At 48.5% G+C, this 27,395-nt stretch overlaps 1 protein-coding gene across 2 annotated transcripts in view; it reads right to left on the bottom strand.

Moving 5' to 3' along the window:
• The window catches only part of LOC117363826 (cell division cycle-associated protein 4-like), a 48,798-nt gene that overhangs the window by 21,259 nt on the left and 144 nt on the right, over nt 1–27,395 (bottom strand). The window contains exon 1 of one of the 2 annotated variants that reach the window (XM_033952227.1): nt 27,267–27,300. The exons of the other annotated variant lie outside the window; for it this stretch is intronic. The gene's annotated coding sequence lies outside the window, so the exon portion shown is untranslated. Of the gene's footprint in view, nt 1–27,266; nt 27,301–27,395 lie in introns of those variants that run through there. 2 annotated transcript variants of the gene reach the window in all.

The following is a 27,395-nucleotide window of genomic DNA, read 5'->3' as shown; positions in this document are numbered from 1 at the left end:
ACTACTACTCTATTGCGTTGGTCCATGGTGACATTGTTACTACCAGTTCAAGAGTTTGAACTGGCAACCTCATCGCCATAGGGGTCACGCCCGATAGCTGTGCAATACCAGCCACGGGTGGGCCACTTCGTCCAGGTTCCCAAGCCTCGCATTTGGTTTCTTTGTCAAGGTTCCAAAGCCTTTTGTTGGTATCTTTCTGGTTCCAAAGCCAATGATTAGGGTGTCTTATCCTAGGTTCCCAAGCCGAAGTGAAGTCCACTTTGATTTTAACTGCCAGCAATCTTTATAACATTCTGTTAAATTTTTGAGCCATTTTTTTCAATGCAGTTTCTGGAAATTGATATTGGCGGCCGGATGATGTAACTGAAAGGGCACAAAGCATGCAGATGAGGTGTTGCTCTGGAACCCAACAAACGTCTTGCCTTTCTGGCCAATAAAACGAATGAGCTGGACCGTGAGGATGCATAAATTTTATCAATGCATCATTTTGTTCAATTGAGACTTCAACAACGTTGCCTATCCACCTTTGATTATCGTAAGTACAGGCAACGTAGCAACCAGGAAAGATTTCGGACACTTTCAAATTTGGAATGCAGTATCAGAAATTTTGGCAACAAAATTTATTGTGTCATTTGAAACTTTGCTGACACGAACCGAGTTTGAGTCGACTGGTACAAATTGGTGGTGCTCTCTGGTACCGGCTACTGTGCTGCTTTCATGCCATCTTTCTTCTTGAAACTTTTTGCTTTCTTCAATTTCTTCTTTTGGAACATAAATGTATTTAACTCTGTGTATATTTTGGTCACAAAAGTTAAATAGATCCTTTGGCGTCAATATTTGATCCGTTGATGGTCTTTGGAGGCTAGCCCGGGCAGCCAGTCGTTTAGTTGTTCCACCAACTCCATCGCAGGGTGATTTTCCATGGCTAGTTCCAAAAAAAATTCCATTCAGCCTCAATGTTGAAATCATTTCTGTGATTGCACAAATTCACAAAGTTCTTGTAGTTTTTATATTGTGCACTGAAGTAGTATATTTTGGTAATGTTTGTTTGAGTTACCAAAAATTCGATCAACTTTTGAATAAACACGTGTACAGATATCGTATCATATTGCATATGATCAGAAATAATGCAACAGTTTACAACTTGCAATGTGCCCACTTCATTGAGGTAATATGCAACAAAAGGATGTTCCGTAGCTTGTGAATTTTCCCAGTGAAAGCCTTGGGCGGCATCCTGTACAACAAATGAGTAATTTTCAGCGAAATCCATCAAAACGATCATTTCCGTTTCTTTTAAGCCTGTCTTCAACATCTTCAAATATTCACTTTGATGTTTTGAAATGAAATGGTGGCTTGTCAACTTCCAAATCTTGCTTGCAAGTCTTTCAATAAAGTTGTCCATGGTTAGTACGCTTGTTTCTAATGTTTCACGGTCAGCGTGAACCCATTGCTTAAATTCTATTGATTCTTCTGGATCTAAATCTTTGAATATTTCTTCCAGGTATGCTGTTAGTGCTTCTTCACCAGGGCAGTTTTGACATCGTTGTAGCATACAGTCCTTGACATTTAGGTCGCACACAGTTTTTTCCATAAGAACTTTGTAGTTCTCTTTGACATTGGCGCCTTGTAGCATGAGCTTTACATTTTGATGTATCGTGCAGACACACACGGAGTGTGCACCTGATGCACCAACGGTTACACACCACTTTGGCCTGAGCTCACAGAATTTGGAAAAACCAATTTCAGTTCCGTATTTGTTACAGTACGCCACGTACAGCTCTTTTAAATTACACAACAGCAGCCGCTTTTGCTTTTGTACTTTTAAACCATTGAGGTGGACTGAAATGCAATCTTTTTTGCCAGGACATATTCTGCTGAATTCATCGTCTTCGTAAAAATCTTGAACTCTATTTGCAATTTCTTTTGGAAGGGACTTGCCAATTTTTGCATCAGGTATAGAACAAATGCCTTTCTCTTTCTTTACTTTTTGGGCTGTTCTGACCATCGCTCTGAAACGCCAAACTTCACTGCTGTTTCCTTTATTGACCAACTTTTTGGGGCCATCGTCAATAATTGAACTTTCATTGACCTGTTGGATATTGCAATTTTCGTTTTCATTTCTTCAATGAGGTCAGTGTAAGCTTCACATAACTTGCATTCTACAGACTGACGAGATGGCCCAACTTCTTCAGCTGAAATTCCAGCAGCAGATGTAATCTTCTTGGCTACCACATTCTGCACACGTTCAATTTTTCGTATCACATAGCCGGTTTTATCTCTACTAGCTAACCTTCGAATTTTCAATGGAGAGGTTCCTAAAGCAGTCAAGCTTTGATCAACTGCATCGGAGATGCTGATATCAAAATCGTCTGAAGATGAAGATGCTGCAGTAGCTTCACTCATTGAAACGTATTGGGCTTTGCACCTACTGCAAAGTTTCTGACCTGGCTTGATATTTATTTTTGCCACTTTTCTAAAATCATTAGACATGGCAAGATCGACTTTTAACAATCCACTTTGAACAATGTGATTTTTCTTTTCAAATGGATTACAACACGATGTTTGCTTTCATTCGTATTTGTCGAGATACTTTGCTTTGTGGTGGAGGCAGATTTGGTCTTTATCCATCAGTTCAACTTCAGAGCGCCGAGTGATAAGCAATTTTTCATCGGTTGACAAATTATGTAAAAAAAATGAGCCCACATTTTTTAGAATAAAATGTGCCGTCATGACACTTTGACAACAATTTTTGCCCAATGGCACAGTCTGGCAGAAAAGGATTATTATTAGTCGATTCATTGGCATCCATTTTAAACTGAATTAATAATAATGTGGATCTGAAAAAGAAAACAAGTTGTAATTTGTGATCTGCATGCAACAAAATTATCACCTCAATTTCTAGTTAGGAATAATCATTAATTAAGAACACTATAATTGTACCCAAAGCTTGAGTAAAAATAAACAGGGAAAAACAGTGTGAAAAGTGACATAATTGTAAGTTGAAACGTAGGCCATTGCCATGGTGACATCTCCCAACTTTGTCCCCCTTTTTCGGGCATTGTTAACCTGCGTTGAAAAATGAAGCCCACTTTTCTAGGGGGTTTGAAATATGCTCTTTCTAATGAGACTGATTTGAAAGAGTTTCTGAAAGGTATTTTTCTGTAAAAGCAGGCTGAAAATACCCTATTTTTGGCCTTTTTACACAAATTTGCAACTTTACACTTAATTTGTAAACTAATGGAAAGAGCTTGGAGGTTGAAATTGTACTTTTGAAAACAACGTTGTACTGAGACATTATGCGCCAAATTTCGCATTTATTACTCAATTATTGTGGGAGCTAAGTAATGTCAAACTGACTTTTTTTGGAGCACTAATTTTTTCGGCCAAGTTTACTGTAATTCAGCCATTCACTCAGTGCTCGACAAAAATTATTATTGGTAGCACTGAATAGAGCTCCAAAAGTTGTGCAGGGTAGCTAAGTTTCAGTTTTTTTTGGAAAAATAGCTCGTGAGATATTGTGTCTCAAAGTTGTCAGAATGTCACTGTCGTACTGTATGTCATTGCAGTATGGGGTCAAACAAATGGCTATATCTCCACGAATATTCCACAGGCGAAACTAAAACTTTACCAAAGTTCGTTTGATACATGTGGGACTTTATGCATAAAATTTTATCAAAATCCGTGATGGTCATGCAGGGAGTCCTTGATCACTTGACATGGAATAACCCCAATGTTACTTACCGTAACAGTTGTTATCCAGGGACAGCAGGCAGTTTTCTCACTAGTGGGTGACGTCATCCAATGGAGCCCCGATGCGGACATCTCACAAGCATACTTGCTTGTAGAAACTTTTAGAAGTTTTGAGTTGCCCACACCGCGCATGCGCGAGTGCCTTCCCGCCCGATGCACTGGGCGTGTTTCCTCAGTTCAGATAGCTAGCAGAGAAGCCAACCAGGGGAGGTGGGTGGGACGTGAGAATAGCTGCCTGCTGTCCCTGGATAACAACTGTTAAGGTAAGTAACATTGCTTTATCCCAGGACAACTGAGAGGAGACAGATTCATAACGAATGCAAGGAGGTTCTTCTTCACTCAGAGGGTGGTGGACACCTGGAACGCGCTTCCCGGAGAGGTAATAAGACAGAGTACAATTCTGGGGTTCAAAAAGGGACTGGATGACTTCCTGGAAGCGAAGGGGATAACAGGGTACAGATAGAGGTTTACCGTACAGGACATTGAGCGAATAGGGTATGGATATTTCAGGTTAGGTAGGGAACACTTTCAGGTCATGGACCTGGGGGGCCGCCGCGGGAGCGGACTGCCGGGCACGATGGACCCCTGGTCTGACCCGGCAGAGGCAACGCTTATGTTCTTATGACAAGCAGGCAGGTATTCTCACTAGTGGGTGACCTCCAAGCTAACCACAAAAGGATGGAGGGAGAGTTGCCAACTTAGGAGAATAAATTTTGCAACACTGTTTGGCCAAACTGTCCATCCCGTCTGGAGAAAGTATCCAGACAATAGTGTGAGGTGAAGGTATGAACCGAGGACCAAGTGGCAGCTTTACAAATCTCCTCAATCGGTGTCGATCTGAGGAAAGCTACAGAGGCTGCCATTGCTCTGACCTTATGGGCTGTGACTTTACTGTGAAGGGGTAATCCAGCCTGGGCATAGCAGAAAGAGATACAAGCCACCATCCAGTTGGAGATGGTGCGCTTAAAGATAGGGCGTCCCAACTTGTTCGGATTGAAGGAGATGAAAAGTTGAGGAGCAGTTCTGTGAGGCTTGGTGCATTCCAGGTAGAAAGCCAAAGCATGTTTACAGTCCAGAGTGTGAACAGCTGATTCTCCAGGATGAGAATGAGGCTTTGGAAAAAACACTAGAAGAACAATGGATTGATTCAGATGAAATTCCGAGACCACCTTGGGGAGGAATTTGGGATGAGTGCAAAGGACCACCTTGTCATGATCAAACACTGTAAAGGGCAGATCCGCAACCAATGCTTGAAGTTCACTCACTCGACGGGCAGAAGTGAGGCCAATGAGAAGCACCACTTTCCAAGTGAGGAATTTCAGAGGAGCCTTGTGAAGAGGTTCAAATGGAGGCTTCATAAGTTGAGAAAGAACAACATTGAGGTCCCAAACCACTGGAAGCGGTTTGAGAGGAGGATTGACATGGAAAAGTCCTTTCATGAATCTGGAAACCACAGGATGTGCAGAAAGAGGTTTCCCTTGAAGAGGCTGGTGGAAAGCAGCAATTGCTCTAAGATGGACTCTGATCAATGTAGACTTGAGGCCAGATTGAGACAGGTGCAAAAGGTAGTCCAAAACAGAGGACAAGGGGGCATTTTGAGGCACCTTGTGATGAGAAAAACACCAAGTAGAAAATCTAGTCCATTTCTGGGAATAGCATATTCTAGTATCAGGCTACTTTGAAGCTTCCAAAACAACCCACACAGCTGGTGAAAACTGAAGGGGAGTTACACTGAGAGGAACCAAGCTGTCAGGTGTAGCGAATGCAGGTTGGGATGAAGCAGAGATCCCTGATGCTGCGTAAGCAGAGATGGAAACACTGGTAGAAGGAAGGGCTCCCTGCGGCCGAGTTGCAGAAGAAGGGAGTACCAAGGTTGCCTGGGCCACCGAGGAGCAATCAGAATCATGGTGGCCCGGTCGGATTTGAGCTTGACCAGAGTCTTTTGAATGAGAGGAAACGGAGGAAACGCATACAGAAAGAGATTTCCCCAGTCCAGAAGAAAAGCATCTGCCTCGAGACGATGAGGAGTGTAGATCCTGGAGCAGAACTGAGGCAGTTTGAAGTTGTGGGGAGCTGCAAAGAGGTCTATCTGAGGTGTCCCCCACAGGGAGAAGATGTGATGTAGGGGCGTGGAATGGAGAGTCCATTCGTGAGGCTGTAGAAGACGACTCAAGTTGTCCGCCAAGGCATTGTCCGCCCACTGAATGTAGACAGCTTTGAGAAAGGTGTTGTGGCGAATCACCCAATCCCAAACTTTCAGAGCTTCCTGACAGAGGGAGGCCGATCCCGTGTCTTCCTGCTTGTTGACATAATACATAGCGACCTAATTGTCCGTGCGAATGAGGACCACCATGTCGTGCAGCAGATGCTGAAAAGCAGTGAGAGCATTGAAAATCGCCCTGAGTTCCAGGAGATTGATATGGCACAGACGATCCGCACTCGTCCAATAGCCCTGGGTGCGGAGACCGTCCAGATGAGCCCCCCAAACATAGTTTGAGGAATCGGTTGTGAGGACCTTCTGATGGGTAGGCATGTGAAACAGCAAACCTCTGGAAAGATTGGAAGAGAGTATCCACCAGCGAAGAGACTACAGCAGAGCAGGAGTGACCTGAATGTGGCGAGTCAGAGGGTCGGAGATCTGCGACCATTGAGATGCCAGGGTCCACTGAGGAATCCGCAGGTGAAGTCTGGCAAAAGGAGTCACGTGAACCGTAGAGGCCATGTGGCCCAGGAGCACCATCATGGTCTTGCCGAGATGGACGGGCAAGAAGAGATCGAGTGACAAAGATGAAGAAGAGCCGCTAGGCGTTGAGGAGGAAGGAACGCTCCGAGTTGAACAGTATCCAGAACAGCTCCGATGAAGGGAAGAATTTGTGAAGGTTGAAGATGGGATTTGGGAAAGTTGATCTTGAATCCCAGACTCTGCAGAAACTAGATCGTCCTCTGAGTGGCCCGGACGGCCCCCTGAGACGTGGAATCCTTGATGAGCCAGTCATCGAGGTAGGGAAACACCTGCAGACCATGGTTCCTGAGTACTGCGGCCACCACAACCAGGCACTTGGTGAAGACTCTGGGAGACGAAGCTAGGCCGAAAGGGAGCACTCTGTACTGAAGATGGAGGTGTCCCACCCGAAATCTGAAGTATTGACGGGAAGCCGGATGGATGGGAATGAGTGTAGGCCTCCTTGAGAGCCAGGGAGCATAACCAGTTGTTCTGCTCGAGGAGGGGATAGAGAGAAGCCAGGGTCAACATGCAAAACTTCTCCCTGACCAGGAACTTGTTGCGCACCCTGCTGTCCAAAATAGGACGCAGGTCACCCGTCTTCTTCGGAACAAGGAAGTACCGGGAATAAAAAACCCTGTTCCGTTAGTCCACAGGGACCGGCTCGACGGCACGAAGCTGGAGCAAAGCCTGAGCTTCCTGAAGAAGAAGGGCGGTCTGGGTTAAGTTGGAAGGATACTCTCTTGGAGGATGTTCCGAAGGAACTTGATGGAACTGAAGAGAGTATCCCTTTCTTACGATGGAAAGGACCCAGAGGTCGGTGGTAATAGTCGTCCATCAATGGTAAAAATGATGGAGACGACCTCCGATGGGAAAAAGTGGGGAGGGCAGAACGATGGAAGTTATGCTCCCTACCAGACAGTCAAATAGGCTGGGGAGTCTTGGGGACAGCAGAAGGTTGAGGCTATTGTTGGGGCTTCTGCTGGTGTTGCCTCTTCACGGGCGGGCGGATAGTGGGGGCCTGCTTCGGCGGGTAGCACCTCTGATAAATCATAGGCAGACAAGACGGACGAGAGATAGCAGGCTTGGGCTTCTGGCGGAGAATAGATTGAAAAGATTTTTCATGTTTGGACAGCTTCTCCGTCGCCGCCTCGATGGACTCGTCGAAAAGGTCCGCTCCCACACAGGGAATGTTCGCTAGCCTGTCCTGGAGATTCGAGTCCATGTCAATGGTCCGAAGCCACGCCAAGCGTCTCATGGCCACCGAACAAGCAGCAGCTCTGGCCGAGAGTTCAAAAGCGTCATAGGACGATTGCATCATCTGCAGACGGAGTTGGGACAACGACGCCAGCACCTCCGAGTACTCGAAGCGAGCCTGAGAGTCCAGATAGAGCAAAAACATTTGAAGAATGGAGAGAAAAAACTCAAAGTAGATCGCAAAATGAAAGCTGTAATTCAGGACTCGAGAAGCCATCATCGAGTTCTGGTAGATGCGCCTGCTAAATCTGTCCATGGTTTTGCCCTCCTGGCCAGGAGTGGAGGCATAGACCTGGGAGGGATGAGACCACTTCAAGGAGGATTCAACCAAGAGGGACTGGTGAGAGAGCTGCGCCCCGTCGAAGCCCTTATGGTGCACTGTGCGGTACCTGGCATCCAGAAGCTTATGTAGAGGCAGACGGAGAGACTCAGCAGGAGGCTGGGGAAGATGCATCATCTCCAAATATTCCTTAGAAACTTGGAACCCGAATCCAGGGTGATATCCATATCCACCGCCATCTGCCTCAGGAAGGACAAGAAGGACAACTGGTCAGCCAAGGCCGGGCCTCAAAGAAGATGAGGCGGCCTGGTCCGCGAGGACTGGCAGAGGGAGAATGAACCCCCGCAGTCCTCGAGTTCCGGCATAGGAGGAGGCGGCGAGTACTCCAGTGAAAACTCCCGAAAGGGTTGCTTACAACGAGGCGAGGCGTGCCTCGATCGACGACCGGAGCTGTGTCGAGAAGCAGGCCTGGAGCGTCGAGGCGAGCGAAACCCAGATGAGGCAGCCACCGAGTAGATGGGATTGGAGGCTGTGGATCGAAGCAGCGGAGGCTGAGATGAAGCCCCCAGAGGCGCTCCCCAAGGCTCGGCATCGAGGAGGAAGTCTCCGGTCCAGGCAAGAGAACTGTGCCATGCATCGAGGGTATCGGTTCCAAAGGTGGCATGGGCAAAGACTCTGCTCCTTGTGAGACATGCCCTGAAGCCAGACCAGACACTCGCCAAGATTCTGCTCCCAGCAGCGAGAGTGTGCGCCGAGGAGGCACCGGAGGCGGCTCGACCTCGCGGGAGGCTTCCGCGTGCCCAGGCTGGATCTGGGAGAGAAGCGTCGGCCTAATCTTAGTAAAGAGCTCGACAAATTGCTTCTCCATCATGGCATGGAACGAAGCCGGCAAAGAGGGATCCGCATCAGCAATGGGACCTCCAGCACGGACATCTCTAACTCGACCGCCAGGGGGCTTGGGCTTAGAAGCCTTGGGCACCTTGAGCACCACTGGAGGAATGGGAGGCTGCGCTACCTGACCTGAGGAGACAGCGGAAGGCACCGCAGCAGGCGTCGGAGTCAAAGTCAGCACGAATGAGGCAGGCTTGAGCAGACTCGAGGTCGAAGATGTTGAAGCGGAAGTCGAAGGTGTGGCGGTCTGCGATGAGGGCAGCTCCGGGGACGCCTCCATGCTAAACAGCGACTCCCACAAAACACAGCGACGCTTAAAAGCACGTGCTGTAAGTGTGGAGCAAGGCCGGCACGATTTCGGAAGATGTTGAGGCCCGAGATACCGAAGACAGCGTTGATGAGGGTCTGTCAACGAAATCGCACGCTGGCACTTGACACACTTTTTAAAACCGGTAACAGGCCGGGACATAGGCCGAAAAAGCTCCGCCGCAAGATTGAAGCCGCGGGGCCGCGGCTTCGCGGCCTGCCGGTCGAAAGAAATTTAAAAAAAAAAACAAAAAACAAGAAAACGCAACATGAGTCAACGATAATGAGCCCAAAAAAACCTCAAAACCGCGGGCACAGAAGGCACAAGTGAAGGAACTTCGCGCAGAGAGTCGAAGACAGACTTTTCAGCTCCGCAGAAGAGAAAGAACTGAGGAGACACGCCCGGTGCATCGGGCGGGAAGGCACTTGCGCATGCGCGGTGTGGGCAACTCGAAACTTCTAAAAGTTTCTACAAGCAAGTATGCTTGTGAGATGTCCGCATCAGGGCTCCGTTTGGATGACGTCACCCACTAGTGAGAATACCTGCCTGCTTGTCCTGGGATAAAGAGTTTTACCTCATGCAAAATTGTCATTTCTTTAATAAGACATTAATTATTTTTTCTGCAGCCCTCAAAGTTAAAGTTTAACATCTTTCCTCTCTCAGAACTGACACATTTCAACCACTATATTGAAAATAAAATCATTTTCCCTACCTGCTTTCTGGTGACTTTATTTTTAACTATGTCCATTGACTATTTTTTCTCCGTCTTCACTTTCTGCCTTGCATCCATCTTTGGCATTAACATTCCATTTTTAAGCTTTCTTTTCAAAATCTATGTTTCCATGTCTTACATTCCTATCTCTCTTTCCTTCCCTCCCTATTTCCATGGTCTGACATCTCTCTCCTCTCCCCACCCCCAGTGTAACATTTCTCTTTCCCTTCCTCCTTTCTGCCCCCTGCAGTCCCATCTCCCTTCCTCGCCCCCCTTCCCAGTCTAACATTTCTCCCACCTTTCCACCAGTTTTTCTCTCTTCCTTCTGCACACTTCTCTGGTCCTCCTTCCCTCAACTAAACATCTCTCTCTCTCTATGACCCCAACTTTTCACTCTCTGCCCTCTTTCCCTTCCCCAATGTAACATTTCTTCTTCCCCCCTTTCTGTCCTCCCCATCCATCTTGCCCTCTCCATGAGTCCAACACTTTCTGCCTCCTGTATGCTTTCTTTCTGTTCTTGCCTCTTCCCTCAGTGGCATTCCCCCTTCCCACCCATCCCAACATGCTTTCTCCCCATGTCTCATCTCACCCTACCCTCCAGTGTGTAGCACCTTTCCTTTCCCTTTCTGCCAGGTTCAGCAGCACCTCTTCTCCCTTCCTATTACCTCCCCCCCTGTCCAGAAGTACCCATTCTCCCTTCCCTGCTCCCCTTGTCCAGCAGTACCTCTACTTTAGGGCCCACGGTCTGTATGTGATCTTGCACAATGGGCAGGAAGAGAGACTCCAGTGCTGGCGTCAGCTGACTTGAAACCTCCTGCTGCCTTCGCGTATCTGCCAGGACTCCTGCCTTCGTCTTGTCTCTGCCCCCCTGGAGCGGCAGTGGCTATACTTTGCACTATATTTGTCTATTTTTCTATACCTTATTTCCCCATGTATATGCCGCCGGAAATGCCAATGTAGGTTTTAAAATTCTTAGGTAAGCCGCCCCATGTTACTAGCCGCGGCTTATCTACGAGTTTTAAAATCTACATCAGCCTATACATCACCCCCTCTTCGCCTGTAAATACCTCCTGGATGGCTGCCTTCTCCAAACACACTGTGCAAGGCAGAAGCGATGTTTGCAATCTCAAACCTCATCCCGCTTCCTGATTGACCACTGTCAGTTCTCACGAAGGCAGCCAATCAGGAAGCAGGGCGGGGCTTGAGATTGCAAACATCGCTCCTGTCCTGTACAGCGTGTTTGGAGGAGGCAGCCATCTATAAGGCATTTATTGGCAAGAAAGGTATTTAAGGGGGGAATAATGATGTATAGACCGCCCTATTTAAGCAAGGAGCACTCAATAGGCTGGTTTGCAAAATCGATGTATAGGCCACAGCCTATACATGGGTAAATATGGTAGTTGTTACTCAGGTGACGTTGAATATTTTAAAGTCATCTGCCTTAACATCTTTGAAAAAAAACTTTGAATATAAATGATAATTAACATTTTCTCTGTGTACAGTGTGCTTTTTTAAAATTTTGTGGTTACCATTATGTATTAATAAGATTATATTGTGTTATATGAAAAATGGATGGAAGAAATTGCATTACAATTAGTATTATTATTATGGGGATGGAGTCAGGGGCGGAGTTTGGGCAGGTCTGGTCAGGGTACTCAGTTAGTATTTGTTAGACTTAGGGGGTACTTGGCATGAAAAGGTTGAGAAACAACGAAAAAGAGCATTCTGCAACAGAAATGGAAAACATCAAAACCCACATAAGGCATATAAAGCGGAAGTCATGTAGTTGAGGAGAATCTACAGCCTTACTCTCCAGGGTGCGCAGGTGAGACAGGTAGGTGCTTGTGACAACAGACACTGCCAAAGCAGCTGAAAGCCCCAAAGTAACTGTATCAAAAAGCCTCTGGAGGAAAATGCCCACACAGTGGTCCAGCACACCGCAGCACCTTCTCTGGGTAGAGATGTGCAGACACCTGCATAACCAAAGAATCCACTCAAGGCTGATCCAAAACCTGTGTGGACTCCAGTGCCAGAGGATACAAGTAAGACATAGTCCTCACTAACAGAAGAGCATATTCCAGCAGGGTTGTGGAGTCGGAGTCAATTTGGGGTACCTGGAGTCGTGGGTACCAGAAACAGAAGAATCGGAGTCGAAGGATTTATCTGACTCCACAGCCATACACGGGTGAAAAGGACCTCCTGGCTGTACCTAATCCGTTTGGTAGGTGGACTTTGCAAGTTGCACGACAATTATTGGGTAAGGTTAAGGGGCAACCTCATCTACCTTTGAGGTTTGCCCCTGATTTTGTACCGGGTAGGGAAGGGGGGATATTTCAGAGATGAGAACAAAAAGGGTTGCAGTACTTTGCCCAATTCCTGGAGGGGGAGTCCATTCGAGTATTTCCTGTGCTTCAAGCTCAGTTCCAGCTGGACTCATAGGACTGTGGAGTCTGAGTCAATTTTGGGTACCTGGAGTCAGAGTTGTGGGTACCAGAAACTGAGGAGTCGAAGGATTTATCTACTGACTCCACAAACCTGCATTCCAGATTGACCCCTGCTTAACAGTGAGACTTCAGGGATATTCTTAGAAACTAAGAAGGCTGACTAACAGGTACTCACTAGTGCTGCCCGATTCACCGATTCAAATCGATTCATCTTCATCACTTTGGTGAATCGATTTTTTAATTGAGCTCTCCGATTAGTTCAGATCTCCTAAAGCAGGAACGGCAGCGCTGCCTCTTGCTGGATGCCCTGCTTTAGGGGACCCCTCAGAAAGTGCTGCAGTGGAGAGGTGCTCTTTGTAGCATCCTCTGGCTTCCCAGTCTCACCTTCAGCTAATTAGGGCAGCCTGCAGAGGATCACCAGTGTTGTAGCGATGCTAGCAGGCTGCCGTCGTCTTCCGCAGCACATTCCCTCTGCCATGACTCTGCCCCTGACATCAGAGGAAGGACGGGACCGCAGTAGGAGCATGCTATGGAGGCCAACAACAGCCCGCTAGCATCGCTACAGTACCGGTGATCCTCTACAGGCTGTCCTAATCAGCTGAAGGTGAGACTGGGAGGCCAGAGAGGAAGTCGGAGGATGCTACAAAGAAGGGGGGAATATGCAGGCTTTTGGGGGGGGGGGGCCTAGTGTATTAGTACAAAGAGAAATGCATATGCTAGACCGGGGGGAGAGAGAAGAAATAATGGGTCTAAAAACAAAGGAGAGGGATAGAGATGATGGACAATGGGATTTATGGAAGGAAGGAACATAAAGGGAGAGAAGTTGGACACAAGGGATAGTGTGTGTGTGGGGGGAATAGAGATACTGGTTAGGAGGGTAGTTGGGAAGAGAAAGGGAGGTGGACCCTGTGGTGGTGGGGAAGGAATGATATATGCTGTAGAGAATGACATGGGGAAAAATTCTGTCCCCGTCACCGTTCCTGGACCACAATCCTCTGCACCGCCCAGTCCCCGCTGGTCCTTTCACCGCCCCGTCCCTGCTGTCTCTTTCACCGCCCCCATCTTCAGCGTCTTCTCCTCTCCATCCCCCAACCCCAGCATCCTTCACGCGGTCCAGCAGCTCCCTCCCGCCGGCCAGCCGTGCATTTCCCTCCCTCCCTCCTTATCTTTTCTTCTTGAAACTGGCGATTTCTATAAGGCTACGAGCTGCATTATAGCCGGAGCCTTGAAGTCGCGTCAGGTTGCCTGCTAGAAAAGTCTCCTCCAATGCAACCGGAAACAGGACGTTGCGTCAGAGGAGACTTTTTTCAGCAGGCAACGCAACGCGACTTTAAGGCTCCGGCTGTAATACAGCTCATAGGCTTATAGAAATCGCCAGTTTCAAGAAGAAAAGGTAAGGGAAAAGGAGGGAGGGAGATGCATGGCCGGCCGGCGGGAGAGAGTGGGCTGCCGGATCGAACCCTCGTTCACTACTTGTTCACCGCCCCGTGCTACCATTCACCGCTCCACGGGGCAGTGAATGGCTTTGTCCCCAAACTCGCGGTGATCTTTTTTTTTGGTCACCGTTTTGGCGGGTTACTCGCGGCTAGCCGTGGGTAACAACCACCATGTCATTCTCAAATACATTGTTTTTCAACCTTTTTTGGGCAAAGGCACACTTGTTTCATGAAAAAAATCTCGAGGCACACCACCATTAGAAAATGTTAAAAAATTTAACTCTGTGCCTATATTGACTATATATAATAGGAATCTTGAATAGGAATCAAATAAACACAAAGAAAGTATTTTATAATTACTTTATTATGAAATATTAAGTAAACAGAAAGCACAGTTACTTACCGTAACAGGTGTTATCCAGGGACAGCAGACATATATTCTCACATGTGGGTGACGTCATCTACGGAGCCCCAGCGCGGACAGCTTTTCAAGCAAACTTGATTGAAGTTTCAAGTTTGCTACACTGCACCACGCATGTGCATGCCTTCTTGCCCACTAGAGGGCGCATCCCCACCTCGTGGTCCTCAGTTCCATAACCAGCAAAGAAGCCATCCCCGGGGAGGAGGGCGGGTTGTGAGAATATATGCCTGCTGTCCCTGGATAACACCTGTTACGGTAAGTAACTGTGCTTTATCCCAGGACAAGCAGGCATGATATTCTCACATGTGGGTGACCTCCAAGCTAACCAAAAAAAGGGCAGGTGGGAGGATGGCCATTTAGGAAAACAGGTTACGTAACACCGACTGGCCAAACCGGCCATCGCTTCTGGACAAAGTGTCCAGACAGTAGTGGGAGGTGAACGTATGAACCGAAGACCAAGTGGCAGCTTTACATATGTCCTCCACAGGAGTAGACTGGAGGAAAGCAACTGAAGCTGCCATAGCCCGGACCTTATGCCCCGTGACTCGACCATGGAGCGTGAGAGCAGCCTGAGCGTAGCAAAAAGAAATACAAGCAGCCAACCAGTTGGACAAGGTGCGCTTGGAAACAGGATGTCCTAACCGATTAGGATCAAAGGACAAAAATAATTGAGGAACCTTCCGATGAGACTTGGTACGTTGGAGATAAAAGGCCAACGCCCTCTTACAGTCAAGCGTGTGAAGCGCCGCCTCACCAGGATGAGAGTGGGGCTTCGGGAAGAACACCGGAAGAACAATGGACTGATTGAGGTGGAAATCAGACACAACCTTAGGTAAAAATTTAGGATGGGTGCGAAGAACCACCTTGTTATGATGAAACACAGTAAAAGGTGGATCAGCAACCAAAGCCTGCAGCTCACTAATCCGACGAGCGGACGTGAGCGCAAGCAAAAAGACCACCTTCCAAGTGAGAAACTTAAGATGAGATTTGTCGATAGGCTCAAAAGGAGGGTTCATCAGTTGAGCTAAGACCACATTAAGATCCCAAACTACAGGCGGAGGTTTCAGAGGAGGATGGACATTTACGAGACCCCTCATGAAACGAGTTACCAGAGGATGAAGAGAGAGACCGACCCTCGAGAGGCCGGTGGAACGCCGCAATGGCACTGAGATGCACCCGAATGGAAGTCGTCTTCAGTCCAGACTTAGACAGATGTAACAAATATTCCAGCACCGAAGACACTGGAACAGAACCCGGGTCCAGATGGTTCGAGGAACACCAGGATGAAAATCTGGTCCACTTCTGGGAATAACAAAGCCTAGTCGAGGCCTTGCGCGAGGCTTCCAAAATCTCCCTCACCGACTGAGAAACAGGAAACGAAGTCAAGGGGAAAGGAACCAAGCGGTCAGATGTAAGGACTGAAGATTGGGATGTAACAGCGAACCCCGACTCTGAGACAGCAGAGAGGGAAAAACAGGCAGAAGCAGCGGTTCCCTGACACTGAGCTGAAGGAGCAGGGAGAACCAATGCTGTCTGGGCCAACGAGACGCAATGAGAATCATAGTGGCTCTGGTCGATCTGAGATGTACCAACGTTCTCAAGATCAGAGGAAAAGGAGGGAACGCATAAAGGAACCTCCCTCCCCAGTCGAGAAGAAAGGCGTCGGCCTCGAGACGATCCGGGGAGTACATCCGAGAACAAAAGAGAGGCAGTTTGCGAGTCTCCAGGGAGGCAAACAGATCCACCTGAGGAGTCCCCCAGCGGTCGAAGACTTCACGCAGGACTCGGGAGTTCAACGACCACTCGTGCGGCTGGAGAAGCCGACTGAGTTTGTCTGCCAAACAGTTCCTCTCTCCCTGAATGTAAACCGCCCGTAGGAAGATGTTGTGAGAGACCGCCCATTCCCAAAGGCGCAGGGCTTCCTGGCACAGGGCCCAAGAACCCGTTCCCCCTTGTTTGTTCACATAATACATTGCCACTTGGTTGTCCGTCCGCACAAGGACTACCTGGTCGCGAAGCAGGTGGCAGAATGCTCGAGCCGCCAGAAAAATGGCCCGAAGCTCCAACACATTGATGTGACAAAGACGGTCCTCTGCCGACCATAGACCCTGGGTCCGCAGACCGTCGAGATGAGCCCCCCACGCGTACTCAGAGGAGTCCGTGGTCAGGACCTTGTGATGCGGAGGAACGAGAAAGAGCAAACCCCCTGAAAGATTGGAAGAGTTTGTCCACCAACGGAGCGAGCGTCTCAAGGAAGGAGTCACCGTTATCGGGCAAGAGACTGGATCGCAATCCTGACGCCATTGAGAGGCCAAGGTCCACTGAGGAAGCCTCAGATGCAATCGGGCGAACGGAGTGACGTGGACTGTCAACGCCATGTGGCCCAGAAGCACCATCATGCGCTGAGCCGAAACTGCGGGCATCAGCGAAATCAGGCGACTCAATCGAAGCAGGGCCTCCAACCGAGGAGGAGGGAGGAAGGAACGGAGGCGAACCATGTCCAGCACGGCTCCGATAAACTGAAGGGATTGAGTCGGGCCAAACTGAGACTTGGGAAAGTTCACTTCAAACCCCAGACGTTGAAGGAAGATGATAGTCTGTTGGGTCGCTGAGATAACCCCCTCCCTGGTTGGGGCCTTGATCAGCCAATCGTCCAGGTAGGGGAAGACCTGCAAGCCCCGAGATCTCAGGGCTGCCGCAACGACCACCATACACTTCGTGAAGACTCGAGGGGACGAAGCCAGATCAAAGGGGAGGACCCAATATTGAAGGTGCAAATCCCCCACCTGGAACCGTAAAAACTTGCGGAACGCGGGATGCACCGGAACATGAGTATAGGCTTCCTTCAAGTCCAGGGAGCACATCCAATCCCTTTCCTCCAACAGCGGGTATAGAACCGGGAGTGACAACATACAGAATTTCTCCCAGACCAGGAATTTGTTGAGCATCCGGAGGTCCAAAATGGGACGCTAGTCTCCTGTCTTATTTGGGACCAAAAAGTAACGGGAGTAAAACCCCCTTCCCCGCTGTTCTGGGGGTACTGGTTCCACCGCCCGTAGGCTCAACAAAGCCCTGGCCTCCACCAGGAGAAGGGGAAGTTGGCTCTGGTTGCACGGACAAGTTCCGGGCGGACGGTCCGGCGGCGTGGCCGAGAAATTGAGCGAGTAGCCCTCAGAGACGATCCAGAGCACCCATGCATCGGATGTAATCTCGGTCCAAGCCACATAAAAGGCCCTGAGTCGACCCCCGATTGGGAGGGGGTCCGGCGATATTGCGGAGGGGGCCCGCCCCCATCCGCCCAGCCCGTCAAAAGGCTTCGGTTGTCCCCCTCTACCCTGTTGAGGTGGGCGTCGGGGCGGAGGTCTAGAAAAGGCCAGCGTAGATTTATGTGGGTATCTCCTCGGGGGTGGCCAGAAAGATTTTTGCGGCGGGGCCCGAGGTTTAGGACGGACCAAGGAGGCCAAGGAACGCTCCTGCTCCGACAACCGTTTGGTCGCCGCCTCCAAGGATTCATCAAACAATTCCGAAACCACGCATGGTAAATTGGCCAGGCGTTCCTGGAGATTAGGATCCATATCGAGGGTACGGAGCCACGCCAGTCGGCGCATAGCCACCGCAAAGGCCGACACTCTCGAAGCGAGCTCAAACGCGTCATACACAGCGTGGAAGAGGTACAACCGCAATTGAGACAAGTTGGACATGAAAGTGGCAAACCCCTCTCGATGGGAATCAGGCATGACCTCCCGATACTGAGGCAAGTCCTTCACCATGCTACGCAGATAGGAAGAGAACGTAAATGCGTAGTTGAGGACCCTTGTCGCCATGAGGGAATTAGAATAGAGGCGACGACCAAACTTGTCCAGGGTCCGACCTTCCCTCCCGGGCGGGACCGCTGCTGAGACTCTGGAGGGTTGCGTCTTTTTTAGCGCCGACTCCACGAGCAAGGACTGGTGCGAGAGTTGAGGTTTATCGAACCCTTTAGATGGAATGGTCCGGTATTTGGACTCCATCTTAGACGGCACCACAGTGTCTGTAAGAGGGGAGTCCAAGTTCTTGAGGAAGGTTTGTTGTAGGACCTTATTCAGAGGAAGGCGAGGAGTTTCCCTCGGGGGAGTGGGAAGGTCCTGCTCCTCCAGGAACTCCTTGGTATATTGAGATCCTGCCAGTAAGTCAATACCCAAAGCTCGAGCCATGTCATGCACAAACTTGGAGAAGGAAGATGTTCTGGCGGGCGGTGAGGGGGTTCGTGACCTCCCCGCCGAACAGAAGGGGGAAGCCTCGTGGGAATACCGCGGTTCCCTGCCCGACCCCGATCCCCAGGAGGCCACATCCAGCGACCTCGAAGGGGTCGGGGAACGCATACGGCCCAAAGAGGCCTTGGGGGAAGCCCCCGTGGTCCGAGGCACCGAGGTACGCCCCATCCGTCTCGGCGAGAGGTCTCTCGAACCCTCTCTCGCGGGGGAACGAAAGAGACGTGGGTTGTCGAGGCGGAGCTCCGAGACACGTAAGGTCTCGCCCCCGAGCGGCGAAGAGCGACCATGTCGCCGAGGAGAACCCCGAGAACGTTTGGGCTTCCTCGGACGACGCCTCGCCCGAGGCCGGCCCGAGGGCGAGGAGCCCCGGGAGGACCTCGAAGAAGAGGACGACGATATCCTCCTTACCCGGCGCACCTTGTCCCGAGGCCATACGCTCATCTCAGGCTGGGTCCCCGAGGCCGAAGTCGAGGGCAAGGTCAGGGTCGAGGTCGGAGCCGTCCCGGCCCCCGAAGTCGAGGGTACCGAGACCTGGGCCGTCGAGACCGGTGCAGTCGAGGCCGAAGCCCGCTACAACTGCTCGATGGCTCCGGACAGCTCCGAGGTAATGAGTGCTCGGAGCAAGTCTTGGAAGGCCGGGATCCCCATCATGGCCGGTAGATCCGAGGCCGGGGGGTGCTCCCTGGAGGGCGACCTCGGTCTCGAGTATTCCCTCGGGGCACTAAGTTTGGCTACCCTGGGCTGGGCCGAGGACGACCCACCCGCTGTCGAGGAGCCCGAGGATGGCTTCTTCGTCGATCCTGGGGCTGAGGATGGAAGCGGGGACTTACCCGAGGCAGGCTTGGTCGGGGCAGCAGGCTTCGATGAAGTCGAGGGACGCGGCGAGGTCGAGGAACCCGAGGCCGAGGTCAAGGCCGGGGCCGAAGCCGACGTCGAGGCCTTCCCCGCCGCGGAGTCGACCGCGAAAAGCTCCGCCATCCTGGCATGGCGTCGGCGGAGCGCTCTGGCCTGGAAAGTCGAGCACCTCTCACAAGAGTCTGTCGGATGCTCAGGCCCTAAACAGAGCAAGCACCACCGGTGAGGATCGGTAATAGAAAGCAACCGATCACACCGGGTGCACTTCTTAAAACCCGTCAAGGGACGGGACATGAAAACCGAAAGGCCGGAAACAAACAACGGCCCGCGGCCGCGGCTCACGGGGGCCCCCGGAGCCGAACCGAAGAAACAAAAACTTTTCAATTTTTTTTTTTTTTTGAAACAAAAAACAACTGACAAAATAAAATAAAGCACAGCGACCGAGCGATATCACCCAGACGCGGTGACAGAAGGCAAAACTAGCAGAGTTCAATTTCCACAGGGCTTCTGGCTCCGCAGAAAAAACTGAACTGAGGACCACGAGGTGGGGATGCGCCCTCTAGTGGGCAAGAAGGCATGCACATGCGTGGTGCAGTGTAGCAAACTTGAAACTTCAATCAAGTTTGCTTGAAAAGCTGTCCGCGCTGGGGCTCCGTAGATGACGTCACCCACATGTGAGAATATCATGCCTGCTTGTCCTGGGATAATAGTGAAAAATTATAAAATACTTTATTCAGTGCGAAACCTGGGCCTGTTTGGCTGAACACAAAGCTGATATTCTGGCTGGAATCGAAGAAAGACACACACGTAGCTCTTCGTCAACAGCTCTCAGTCTCTCTCTGTATTTGGTTTTTATAGCAATCATGCTTGAAAAGCTAATCTCACACAGATATGTAGTGGAAAATGGGAGCAATGTCAAAATAGCTTTGTTTGCCAGAAGGGGGAACTCCTTAGCAGTATCCAACCAAAAACTGTCCAAAGGTAGATCAGCAAATCTTAGCTTGAAACCACGATTTTGTCTCAGTTCAGTTAGTTCCTCCTGCTCCTGTAAAGTCATGTCCTTTCCACCAACTGATGCTGAGCTATAAGGGTCTCTAACCCAGTCAAGGCATTCAGTGGAAACTGAAGAGAAATAAAATGACAACTTCTCAAGAGTTTTTAAATGTTTAACTATTATCTCACACAGTGCAGCAGTGTGAACACCTTGCCATTGCTTGGTGAGTGTGAACATTTCAAGATTGCCACTTTCCACGTGTTGATGCCAGAGTTGCACCTTTGAACGGAATCCATTTATTTTATCTGTACTTGTAAGCAGGTTTTCACTTCGGCCTTGCATTCGTGTGTTCAGTTCATTCAGATGATAAAATATATCTGCCAGGTATGCCAGCCTTGCACACCACTCATCACTTGCAAGCTGCTTTGCGTAATCTGACCTCTCATTTGTCAGAAACACTTTAAATTCCTCCCGCAGCTCATACACACGAACCAAGACCTTGTCACGCGACAACTACCGGACCTCCGTATGAAACAGCAAGGTTTTATGCTTCGCTCCCATCTCCTCACACAAAGCTGCAAATATGCGACTTTTCACGGGTCGTGACTTTACAAAGTTTACCATGCACACAACATCATCCAACACATGAACTAGGACTGCTGGTAAAGTCTTGGCTACGAGGGCCTCGCGGTGTAAAAAACAATGCGTAACAATCACATCTGGATTTCTTTCCTTCACTCTGCTTACAAAGCCTTTGGTGCGCCCGACCATGGCTGCAGCTCCATCGGTGCAGACACTTATAGCACTGTTAGCTAGCTTTTCACCACACGCCACGGACAGTGGAGTTGGTTTGTTTGCATCTCCAGTGAAAGTAAATCCAACTGAAATATAGCTTTCGCTATATTGCCTTGCGCCAGAGAATTTGCTTGCGCTAACCATCTTTGCTTTCTTTTGACCCCCACTCATACTTGGGCTCTCATCTGGATCCAAATTTTGTTCAGAGTCTAGTTCTTTCCTTTTCAAAAACTTGTCCATCACTGCAGTATCTCACTGTCACTCAGGACTTACTGCGCTTGTCTCCTCCAGATAGCCGCTGTCCGTCACACTCAGCACTCTTCTGATCGATCCCCGATGAGCCGGCGGATGACAGCTCCAGATGACAGCTCTGTAAAACTAAACAAGCCAGACCAGCACAGATCAATCCTACACCGTCAATCCTAACAGAAACCCATGTCTTTCAAACACACAGAACACAGAAAACACCTTCACCTAGTATGGAATATGTCATCACAAACTAACCCCTCACCCTTTTACAAAACTGTAGTGTGGATTTTAGCCACAGTGGTAACAGCCCTGACACTCATAGAATTCTGAGCATCAGAGCTGCTACCACCACGGCTGGCGCTAAAAAACGCTCCACAGTTTTGTAAAAGGGGGGATAAAATAGAAATACACAGTTTCAACGCTGTAGCTCAGAGGTGCCCAAACTTTTTGAGCTTGTGAGCTACTTTAAAATGACCAAGTCAAAATGATCTACCAATAATAAAATTAAAAAGCACAAAGCACACTATACGCTGAGAAAATGTTAATTATCATTCCTATTCTGGGTTTTTTTCAAAGAGGTCAAGGCAGATGACTCTATGCATTGTCACCTCAGTAACAACCATACAAAAATAGACAAATATACCCTCCATCCTTTTTATTAAACCACAATATCAGTTTTTAGCGCAGGGAGCTGCGCTGAATGCCCAGCGCTGCTCTTGACGCTCATAGGCTCCCTGCGCTAAAAACCACTATTGCGGTTTAGTAAAAGGTGACCATATTGTAAAATATAGACAGCAGATATAAATTCAGAACTGTGCATAGTAAGTGAAGGGAAGTTTTCATCTCTGGGAATTTACCCAGTTAACTATTAAGTTATTTGGGCAAATTCCTTTGAAAACTGTGGTAATACTCTCTGCAACTACAAGTAGCAGCAAAAGAATTTTAACCTCCATAAAGGGTGCACGTCTCAAGCAATTGGTATCGGAGCCCACCAGGAACCAGGCAATACTAGACCTAGTACTCACCAACGGAGATAGCGTCTCGGAAGTCTCAGTAGGTGATACACTGGCCTCCAGCGACCATAATATGGTATGGCTCAACCTCGAGAAGGGTTTCCCTAAGTCACACCCAGCAACGAGGGTTCTCAACTTTAGAGGCACAGACTTCAACCGCATGGGAGAATTTATCCATCAAGAGCTATATAAACAGGTAAAAGCTGACAATGTGGAGGATATGTGGTCGACTCTAAAGTCCATCCTACATGAAGCGACAACCCGCTACATAAGAACAGTAAGTAAACGCAGGAGAAACAAAAAACCCCAATGGTTCAGCAAAGATATTTCAGACCTAGTTAAAAAGAAAAAAGAAGCATATATTGCCTACAAACATTTAGGAAAACAGGAGGTGAAAGAGGACTATCTAGACAGATCCAGAGCTGTCAAAAAAGCAGTCAGAGAGGCCAAAATCCAAATGGAGGAAAATCTAGCACAGAACATTAAGAAAGGAGATAAATCTTTCTTTAGCTATATTAGTGACAGGAAAAGAAACAAAGATAGAAACATAGAAACATGACGGCAGAAAAGGGCTATAGCCCATCAAGTCTGCCCACTCTACTGACCCACCCCATCAAGTCTGAGTACTAATGACCTAGTTCCTTAACTCGACCCTCGTAAGGATCCTACTAGGGCATCCCATTTATTCTTAAAGTCAATCACACTGGTGGCCTTGATCACCTGCTCTGGAAGCTTGTTCCAGTGATCTACAACCCTTTCTGTGAAGAAATACTTCCTTATGTCACTATCGAATTTCCCTCCTCTGAGTTTGAACGGATGCCCCCTTGTGACCGAGGGTCCCATGAGAAAGAAGATGTCTTCTTCCACCTCGACACGTCCCGTGATGTATTTAAATGTCTCAATCATGTCCCCCCTCTCCCTGCGCTCCTCTAGAGTGTAGAGCTGCAATTTGTTTAGTCTTTCTTCGTACGAGAGACCCTTGAGCCCTTGGGATTGTACGCCTGAAGCAATCGGACGGTAACTTTGCAGAATCGGATTCTGCCAAGGCAGAACTACTAAACAAATATTTCTGTTCAGTCTTCACATGTGAGGCACCGGGAGACGGTCCACAGCTTCAGACGGGAGATAACCAGAAACACCCGTTTCAGGATTTCGAATTTACGCCAGATAGCGTCTACAGCGAACTATCAAGACTCAAAGTGAACAAAGCCATGGAACCAGACAACCTACACCCCAGGGTACTCAGGGAGTTATGTGAAGTCCTGGCGGAACCATTATCTGTGCTTTTCAATCTTTCCCTACGCACAGGAAGAGTCCCCTTGGACTGGAAAACCGCCAACGTAATCCCACTCCACAAAAAGGGCAGCAAGACAGAGACAGCAAACTACAGGCCAGTGAGTCTCACGTCTATAGTATGTAAAGTCATGGAAACACTGATCAAACGGAATCTTGACACAATCCTAGATGAGGAAAATCTACGTGATCCCCACCAACACGGGTTCACCCAGGGTAGATCATGCCAATCCAATCTTATTAGCTTTTTTGACTGGGTTACTAGACAACTGGATGCCGGGGAGGCACTGGACGTGGTGTATTTGGACTTCAGTAAAGCATTTGATAGCGTCCCACACCGAAGGTTATTGAACAAGCTGAAATCAATGGGCTTGGGAGACACTCTAACTAAATGGGTTGGGGACTGGCTGAGCGGTAGAGTACAGAGGGTGGTTTCTATGTTTCTACTGCCTCCACTTTGCTAAATTTAAAATAAAATCATTTTTCCTACCTTGTCTGGTGATTTCTGGTTGCACTTTCTTCTTCTGACTGTGCATCCAATCTTTCTTCCCTTCTATCAGCCTGTATGCTTTCTCTCCTCCACACCTCATTCCCTCCCCCAACTTTTTCTTCCTCTCTCCCTGACCTTTCTTTCTTTTTTTCTGTTTCTCTTCTTTCCTTCTGTTTCCCTGCCTGCCCCCTTTCTTTCTTTCTCCCTGCCGTTCCCCAAGCCACTGCCGCTGCCATCGGGGAACAGGACCCACCAATGGATAACAGGCCCCAAAGCCGACGCCGACGCATGCTCTCCCTGACGTCAATTCTGCAATCGGAGAGGACGTTCCGCCCAGCCAGGCAGCGATTGGCTGGCCCGAACTTCCTCTCCGACTGCAGAATTGACGTCGGGGAGAAGAAGACTTATCGGCTCGATAGATTAGATCGCCAAGACAAAGTGAGTCCTGGGTGATCGACTCACTTTGCCTTGGCGAGCTACTGGCGCCCCTGCCTTAGAACACTGCCTAGGACCCTGGGGGAGCCCGGGCTCCCTGTCAGCTCCGGGCCCCTGAATGCAGGACTGGTAGTACTGCCCTGATGGCGGCCCTGCGGCACACCAGGCAACATCTCGCGGCACACTAGTGTGCCACGGAACAGCGGTTGAAAAACGCTGCAGCTGTGGGGATGAAAATGAAAAAAAAAGGAAAGATGCCAGACCTCCGGGGAGGGAAGAACAGAAGGGGGAGGACAGAGATGGATGTTTAGCACTGAGAAAGAAGAAAACAACAAATGGGCAGGAGTCCCTGGCATGCGAGTCATCAGAAGACGCTTGTCGCAGAGCCTGGGACCAACATGATTTGAAGAATGACCAGACATCAAAAAGTAGAAAAAATAATTTTAGTTTCTGTTTTGTGATTACAATGTGTCAGATTTGAAGTGTGTATCCTGCCAGAGCTGGTATTAGACCGTGAACGTGAGCAACAATTTAACAGAGAGGAAAATTATTTTTTGTTTACACCACAGCGCCAGTGTGGCTAGTAGAGGGCAAAGGGGTGAAGAGACTATAAAATAAACCCACCAGGATGTTTAAAAAGAACACCCAATTGCGCAGGAAAATCGATTCAATAGGCTGAATCAAATCTAAATTTTTTCCCCTGAATCAGACAGCACTAGTACCCACTGGGAATGGTATATCAGCTACAGACAGAAGTCTGTGTATTCAATGCAGGCAAAGCTAAAGAAATGTGCAGAGCACAAGAATCCCGAGGAAAAAAAGACTAAAACACTTAATAAAATATGGGGAGTAGAATGAACACATTCATGCAGGCACGTGTGCAAAAGGAACAAACTGTAGGTGGAGCTAAGGAGCCGAAAAAGCACAGAGAAAAATCCAAACTGGATTCCTTCTGCAGATGGCATGCTGCCAGGGGGACACTACCCACTTGTCTAGAATGCGTCACCTATTGCACTGGATATCGTTATTTATACTTTAATAAAGAGATTTTAGATATAATATGATTTCTTCAAGGCTTGTGCAGCTAGAGACAGAGCCCACAGGCACAAGGACAAACTTCATCTCTGTGCCATTCTCTACTTTGAGCCTTACAGTTTTACTTTGATTGTGATTTTGCTATAGGGGACAGGGGAGATATGATTCAGACATTCAAATACTTGAAGGGTATTAATGTAGAACAAAATCTTTTCCAGAGAAAGGAAAATGGTAAAACCAGAGGACATAATTTGAGGTTGAGGGATGGTAGATTCAGGGGCAATGTTAGGAAGTTCTACTTTACGGAGAGGGTGGTGGATGCCTGGAATGCGCTCCCGAGAGAGGTGGTGGAGAGTAAAACTGTGACTGAGTTCAAAGAAGAGTGGGATGAACACAGAGGATCTAGAATCAGAAAATAATATTAAATATTGAACTAAGGCCAGTACTGGGCAGACATGCACGGTCTGTGTCTGTGTATGGCCGTTTGGTGGGGGATGGGCTGGGGAGGGCTTCAGTGGCTGGGAGGGTGTAGATGGGCTGAAGTAGGTTTTAACAGAGACTTTGGAATCCAAGCACAGTACCGGGTAGAGCTTTGGATTCTTGCCCAGAAATAGCTAAGAAAAAAATAAAAAAATTTATATTGAATCAGGTTGGGCAGCCTGGATGGACCATTCGGGTCTTTATCTGCTGTCATCTACTATGTTACTATAGAGGTCCTTAAATACTTCCTGGTACTCACCAGAGCTATAGCATTTTGATAATCAACATATAATGGCTTTAAGTTTCATTCCAACTCTAATATAAGCCTTAAGTTTATGAACCCTCTATAAATCAGGACCACTGTATTATTTTTTGTGTTTCAGTATCGTTGCCCTAATTTAAAAACGTCAATAATTACTTAAGTATTTGCGCGGCTTAATCTAGGCCCTTATAGATAGAATGCCACTAAACAGCAGATTTGTGCAGCTTTTGTAAGTTAGAAGACAGGATTCCCCCCCCCCCCAGGTAAAGCCTACATATTCTCTACCAGGGCCGATCACAAGATAAAAACACTGTATAACCAAAGCAGTCAATCTCTGCGCAAGCGCCAAGCATCCCCCTCCCCCACTATTTCCTCCTTAGACTCCGACTGGGAGACGAGTACTCTTCCTAACCAGTTAACAGTATAACTACTGCTTATTAATACACACATCTTTCAGAGTCGGCCCTTTATACATAAAACTCGGGCTTGTTTGTCCGCCTTCCTCTCCCTCCCACCTTTCAATGGCACGAACCCCCTAAAAGCACAAAGATTGTTACCCTACGGCGCTTCCTAAACCTCACGGGATGAGTTTAAATTCTTTAAGAGTACACAGAAACAACCCTCATAAAGCTACAAATTGTTCCTCGGTACCTTCCCTTTAAACAACAGCAACAACAAAAAAAATAAAATATAACAGAACAACAGGGCGCCATTTCACCCGCCTACGCGCTCTAAAGATACGCTTTTGCCGCTTTCGGCGGAGCAGCCATTTTGAATTTACTACCCAGAAGTCGCCTAGCGGCTTTTTTAAATTTAGAGAAGCGACATCTTAACGTTGGTGGAAAAGGGTGGGGGAAGGAAGGAGAAAGAAAACGACTCAACGGCCACTAACCCAGCTCGTGCTTCTACTCTTTCAGCACTTCAGTCTGTTTGAAGAAAAAAAAAAAAAGTCAGAGAAGACGTTTTACGTCCGCTGTCAATAAACCCCCCTCCCCCTTTCTCACCGTATCGCTTCTCCGCC

Source organism: Geotrypetes seraphini, chromosome 7 (assembly GCF_902459505.1).
Source record: "Geotrypetes seraphini chromosome 7, aGeoSer1.1, whole genome shotgun sequence".
Taxonomy (NCBI): Eukaryota; Metazoa; Chordata; class Amphibia; order Gymnophiona; family Dermophiidae; genus Geotrypetes; species Geotrypetes seraphini.
The sequence above is the reverse complement of the archived record's forward strand: the minus strand, read 5'-3'. Positions and strand labels throughout refer to the sequence as shown.